At 41.0% G+C, this 7010-nt stretch overlaps 1 pseudogene; it reads left to right on the forward strand.

Moving 5' to 3' along the window:
- Positions 1-3607: 3607 nt before the first annotated feature.
- LOC145545690 (BTB/POZ domain-containing protein KCTD3 pseudogene) lies at positions 3608-6103 on the forward strand (annotated as a pseudogene).
- The last annotated feature ends 907 nt before the right edge of the window (positions 6104-7010 follow it).

Consider the following 7010-nt stretch of genomic DNA (forward strand, 5'->3'; position numbering starts at 1 on the left):
GTGATGCCATCCAACCATCTCATCCTCTGTCATCCCCTTCTCCTCCTGCCCCCAATCCTTCCCAGCATCAGGGTCTTTTCCAATGAGTCAAATCTTCGCATGAGGTGGCCAAAGTATTGGATTTTCAGCTTCAACATCAGTCCTTCCAAAGAACACCCAGGACGATTTCCTTTAGGATGGACTGGTTGGATCACCTTGCAGTCCAACAGACTCTCAAGAGTCTTCTCCAACACCACAGCTCAAAAGCATCAATTCTTCGGTGCTTAGCTTTCTTTATAATCCAACTCTCATATCCATACATGACCACTGGAAAAACCATAGCCTTGACTAGATGGACCTTTGTTGACAAAGTAATGTCTCTGCTTTTTAATATGCTGTCTAAGTTGATCATAACTTTCCTTCCAAGGAGTAAGTGTCTTTTAATTTCATGGCTGCAATCACCATCTGCAGTGATTTTGCAGCCCAAAAAAATACAGTCAGCCACTGTTTCGCCATCTATTTGCCATGAAGTGATGGGACCAGATGCCATGATCTTAGTTTTCTGAATGTTGAGCTGTAAGGCAACTTTTTCACTCTCCTCTTTCACTTTCATCAAGAGGCTTTTTAGTTTTTCTTTGCTTTCTGCCATAAGGGTTTGTGTCATCTGCATATCTGAGGTTATTGATTTTTCTCCCAGCAATCTTGATTCCAGCTTGTGCTTCCTCCAGCCCAGCATTTCTCATGATGTACTCTGCATATAAGTTAAATAAGCAGAGTGACAATATACAGCCTTGACGTACTCCTTTTCCTATCTGGAACCAGACTGTTGTTCCATGTCCAGTTCTAACTGTTGCTTCTTGACCTGCATACAGGTGTATCAAGAGGCAGGTCAGGTGGTCTGGTATTCCCATCTCTTTAAGAATTTTCCACAGTTTATTGTGATCCACACAGTCAAAGGCTTTGGCATAGTCAATAAAGCAGAAATAGATGTTTTTTTGGAACTCTCTTGCTTTTTCAATGATCCAGCGGATGTTGGCAATTTGATCTCTAGTTCCTCTGCCTTTTCTAAAACCAGCTTGAACATCTGGAAGTTCACAGTTCACGTACTGCGAAGCCTGGCTTGGAGAATTTTAAGCATTACTTTACTAGCGTGTGAAATGAGTGCAGTTGTGTGGTAGTTTGAACATTCTTTGGCATTGCCTTTCTTTGGGATTGGAATGAAAACTGACCTTTTCCAGTCCTGTGGCCACTGCTGAGTTTTCCAAATTTGCTGGCATATTGAGTCCAGCACTTTCACAGCATCATCTTTCAGGATTTGAAATAGCTCTACTGGAAGTCCATCACCTCCACTAGCTTTGTTCGTAGTGATGCTTCCTAAGGCCCACTTGACTTCACATTCCAGGATGTCTGGCTCTAAGTCAGTGATCACACCATCATGATTATCTGGGTTGTGAAGATCTTTTTTGTACAGTTCTTCTGTGTATTCTTGCCACCTCTTCTTAATATCTTCTGCTTCTGTTAGGTCCATACCATTTCTGTCCTTTATCGAGCCTATCTTTGCATGAAATGTTCCCTTGGTATCTCTAATTTTCTTGAAAAGATCTTTAGTTTTTCCCATTCTATTGTTTTCTTCTATTTCTTTGCATTGATCACTGAGGAAGGCTTTCTTATCTCTCCTTGCTCTTCTTTGGAACTCTGCATTCAAATGGGTATATCTTTCCTTTTCTCCTTTGCTTTTCGCTTCCCTTCTTTTCACAGCTATTTGTAAGTCCTCCTCAGACAGCCATTTTGCTTTTTTACATATATTCCAATACAATTTTTTAAAAAAGAACAGACTCATACATAGGCTTAGAGGACAAACTAATGGTTCCCAAGATGGGAGGGTGGTAGGGAGGGATAGATTGGGAGTTGGGGATTGACATGTAAACACTGCTATATTTAAAACAGATAACAAGGACCTACAGTATAGTGGCAGGGAACTCTCAGTATTCTGTAATAACCTAAATGGGAAAAAATTTGAAAAACAATAGACACATGTATATGTATAACTGAATCACTTTGCTGTACACCTGAAACTAACACAATGCTGTTAATAAATTATACTCTAAAATAAAAATTTAAAGAGAAAGAAAATCCTAGAACGTAGAGGTGAGGTTGAAGCACCTCCCCCACACCATGGAGATCAAGACATGAAATTAGAAGGGTAAGAAGAATGACCACCTGCTGACCACATTGCCCTTCCCCCAGGGAAGCACAGCACCCCATTAAGAGGTCTTCCCCTGAGCCTAGCATTTCTCTATTGGGAAATGAGAGCCTAGAGTGAACCTCTAGCCTCTACAGTGTTGTGGGTCACTTCTTGGTAGCCCCAGTCTGGTCTCATTCCACAGGAATTGTGGGGAGATCTGTGGAGCTTGGTCACTGAAATTATGATTATGATGGATAAGGGGTAGGGGCTTGCAAGAACCAGCACTTGCATCTTGGCAGACCCAAGTTCCTACTTGCAGGGTCCAACTAGTTGTCCCAGAGACTCTGCTCACATGCTGAGCTATGACCAGGAAAACCTGTGGGATGCAAGTCTTCCTGATTCAGATCCTCAAATGAAGAGCCTTGCTATCCCTAGAGTCTGGTCTGCCCCATTGCAGCAGAGGAGCTGCGTCATAGCCCAACCCACTGCTGAGTGCAGTTCCCAGTACCCCCTGACCGGAAAGCCTGGAAGCTACACAGCTCAGGAATACAGAGCTATATAGCTCTGCTTGAGCAGAGAATGGCAGGCTGTTATCACAGTTGCAAAGCAAAGTCTGTCAGTATAGGGCCAGGGTACTTGGAAGGGCCAAGTCAAATTGAGTCAAAACCACAAAGAATCTTGCCAGGCTTGGGTGTGTTCTGGGCTCCATCAAAGCAGGGGAACTAATTCATACACCCATCCATTACTGAGTGTAGCGTCTGGCCTCTCCCGACCAGAAAACCTGATCCAGAACACCTGAGAACAGCTTGGAGCCGACCTTTCCATTTCACCCAGGCAGAGGAATTAAACCATCCCTTTATCAACTGGTGACTGTACCTCCTGGCCCACCTGGCCAAAACACCTGGAAGCTGCATAGCTCAGCAACACTCAAGTAGAGAGTATGGCAGGCAGAGATGATAGGCTGCAAAGCAAAGCCAGTGGCCCTGTTTGGCCAGGGAACTTGGAGAATGGGTTAACTTGAATCAAGACCACAAAGAGCCTTGCCAGCCTTGGAGATGATTCTCCTGTTCTACCTGGGCAGGAAACTGATTTGTTGCCCTCCCATTGCTACACAGCATTCAGCTTGCCCAGCCAGGAAACCTAACCAGAGCAGACTGGAAGCTGTACAGCCCACCCAACAACCTTGCTTACAGTGATGCTTGAACAGAGAACACAGGCTGTGGCTTTTCTGTCTGCAGGGCAAAACCAGTGACCTCATCTGGCCATATAATTCAGTGCACATACCTGCCTGATTCAGATAACCAAACAAGGAGTTATGAAGGCCCTCGAGCCTGCCCTGCTGCCCTATTGATGAAAGAAAGCTAATTCATAGTTCTGCCTACCGTGGAGAATAGTATCCAGTTCCAATTATCTAGTAAGTCTGACCAGAGAATTCAGGTAACCATGGAGCCCATCCTACAGCCTTACCTAGTAAGGGAACAGAGCCAAAATTCCTATATAACCATTCTCAGTCAGAAGTACCACCCCAGACCCCACCTTGAACAGTGGACTCATCTGAAAATACACCCCAATGGCAAGACCCACCTGTCCAAAGATATTACCATCAAACATGTCCAGCAACCCTAAATGAACCAACCAGTAAAGGTCTGTGCCAAAGCAAATTTTAAAAGTCTGGAATTAGAGACTTTTTATTAAAATGCACAGATGTCAACATAAGGAATCAAGGAACAACAACAACAAAAAAAATCAGGTAAACTTGTAAACGTGACACACAAGGATATAAAGTTCCAATAGCTGAACCTAAAGGAATGGAGGTGTATGAATTGTCAGACAAGGAATTTAGAATGATCCTCCTAAAGAAATTTAGTGAACTATAAGACACAGCAGACAAGTAAACAATCAGGAAAACAATGACAAACAAAACAAGTTCAACAAACAGAAACCATCAAAAAGCCAGACAGAAATCCTAGAGTTAAAGATTACAATGATTGAACTCAATGACTAAAAAGTCAAACTGTTAAAAACTGTTGACTCAAAAGTCAACAGACTTGACCTTGCAAAAGACCTAGAAGACAGAACATTTGAAATAATCCAGTCAGAGGGGCAAATATAATAGAAAACAAAGAATGTAAAGAGTGTAAGAAAGAATATGTAACTTATAGGACACAATTGAAAGAAACAATATTGGCATTATGAGAATTTCAGAAGCATTTCAGAAGAGAAAGGGAAAGAAAGCATATTTAAAGCAATAATGACTAAAAACTTCCCCAATCTTGGGAAAGAAATGAATGCCCAAATTCATGAGGCCCAAAAGTCCCCACAGAGGCTTCCCTAGTAGCTCAGACGGTAAAAGCGTCTGCCTACAATGCGGAAGACCTGGGTTCGATCCCTGGGTTGGGAAGATCCCTGGAGAAGGAAATGGCAGCCCACTCCAGTATTCTTGCCTGGAAAATCCCATGGACAGAGGAGCCTGGCAGGCTACAGTCCATGGGGTCGCAAAGAGTCGGACACGACTGAGCAACTTCACTTTCATACTTTCACTTTCAAAAGTCCCCACATAGGTGAACCTAAGTAGGGCTACACCAAGACAGATTATAATTAAATTGTCAAAGTGAAAGCTAAAAATAAGTTTGAACGCAGTGGAAGAAAAGAGCGGAGCTACACACAAAAGAACACTCATAACATCAGCAGCTTTTCCCACAGAAGCTTTGAGGGCAAGGAGAGAATGGAATGATATATTCAAAACATTGAAAGAAAAAACTGTCAGCTGAGAATTCTATACCTGGAAGAGCTGCCCTTAAGTAATGGATAAAGACTTTCCCAAACAAACAAAAGCTGAGGGAGTTCATAAGCACTAGGCATGCCTTACAAGAAATGCTAAAGGGACATCATTCAAGATACTGTCTCTGGAGGAGACAGAAAGCCATGGAAGCTCTTCCTCTGGAAACAATATCGGGTCTTTTAGAGAGTGAGATGATCAGCAGGTGCTTATCCAGAAAGTTGTTCACTAACAAACTGTAAGACTTGTAAGCTTGTAAAACAAGATGTAAGACTCATATACTGGAAAAAGAATCTGTGAAATCCAAGCTGTTGACAGTACTGCAATATCCTCATTTACAGTGAGAGAATGTGAGAGCTCTGGTAGGATGGGCTCAAGGCCAAGGTGCTACTTATTCATAGGTCACACAAACGGCCACATTCAGATGTGGGATCTGACCACTACCATGGATATGGTTAACAAAAGTGAGGATAAGGATGTAGGTGATCTAACTGAAGATTTGCTCAAAATACTGGATCAGTGTGATGTATGCACATCTCACTATGCTACTCCTAAGATCAGTCTGGCAACTTCTGTGGTTCAGCATAGCCATCTTTGGATATCAGATTCTAGTCTTCAGCTCCAATACAATGAAACCATCCGTGAAGCAGTTACTTATGGTTCCATGAGACCTTACCAGAGAAAGTCCTTTGTTAGAAAGAGCAAGGAGGACTGAGAGCTTTCAGTTACAGGGACTTCCAGACTGTAAGCTTGAACAGAAATATAGAAAGCATTGTCCCTGAAAATAGTAATTTGGGTCCAATACAAGCTGAAGTAAAGCAGGCAACAGGGTAACGTAATGTGTCTAAGAGAAAGTCTCACGGAACAGAAATTTAAAAGTTAGGATCAGATGGGGAGTGGACGTGTATAAAATAGCCAAAGATTTTCTAGAATCCAAGAAAAGGTCATCAGAAGATGAAAATGAAAATAGAGTTACAGAAGAAAGGATTTGAGGGAGGAGGATTCCTTGGAAGAAAGAAAGTCCCCCATTTGGCATCATCACCAAGTATGTCTGATGGAGGAACTGACTTACCTGGTACTGCATCCCCATCTCCTACAAAGATTACTCTATCTCCTCAGCACAAAAAAGTGATTTTTCAGGTCAAGAGTACAGCTTGTGAAAACTCAGCAAAGTGAGTAGTTGTTACATTAATTCAGACAAGAGTTAAACTTTACTGAATTTCAATACATTAGCTTTTACATCAAAACTTTACAAACTAAGATTGGACTTCATTTTGTATCTTTTCATCAGAATTACCTGGGGTAAGGAGATAAAATAACCATATTTCTTCCAATCTTTTGGAAAAATTTTTTAGTTTTACAGGCACATTTAATAGGTTATTTGTAAAGCAGGAGTCTATTTCAATGTTTATCTACTCTGTGGACTTTAGAAACATACTATGTCTTAGTAAGACAGTTCACATGTAGATAAGCATCCCCTTAGAGTGTGGAAACCAACAATTTGCATTCCTAATGTTGATTTTGCCTGAGATGTCTTGTAGTATTAAGTAAATTACGAAATTCCCTTTGGAACTTAGTCTTCCAACCCTTATTGTGATGGCAAAGTGGTTACCAGGTATTTAATAAGGTGCTATGTTTATGAAAGAAACACCACGTAATTCAAAAACACTATTAAATTGCTTGGTGTGTCAGTAAGTCCTTTAAGATAATTTTAATTGTGGTCATTTTCTTAGTCTCATTACTGAAATTCTTAAATGTTAGCAAACATCACCAATATTAAATGTCAAAAGTTCATTTAAACGTTCTTTAAAGTTAGAGCAATTGTCTGTGCTTGAACAAATGAAGTAAAGATAATAAAGACAGCTTTGAGTACCCAGAAAGAACACTGTACCAGTTGCTAGACTCCCTTACCTTAGGAGCCACCATTTTTTTTTCCTGTGTTAATAATCAAGATAATTAAATTAGAATGTAGCCATTTTGTTAAGTTTAAGAGATTGAAGTTCTGAATTTTTGGTTAAAGGTTTTGGCTGCTGCATAAATGTTATTTTAAATATATTTTGAATTATA

This window comes from Giraffa tippelskirchi, chromosome 4 (genome assembly GCF_054371585.1).
Source record: "Giraffa tippelskirchi isolate mGirTip1 chromosome 4, T2T-mGirTip1v1.2.pri, whole genome shotgun sequence".
Lineage (NCBI taxonomy): Eukaryota > Metazoa > Chordata > Mammalia > Artiodactyla > Giraffidae > Giraffa > Giraffa tippelskirchi.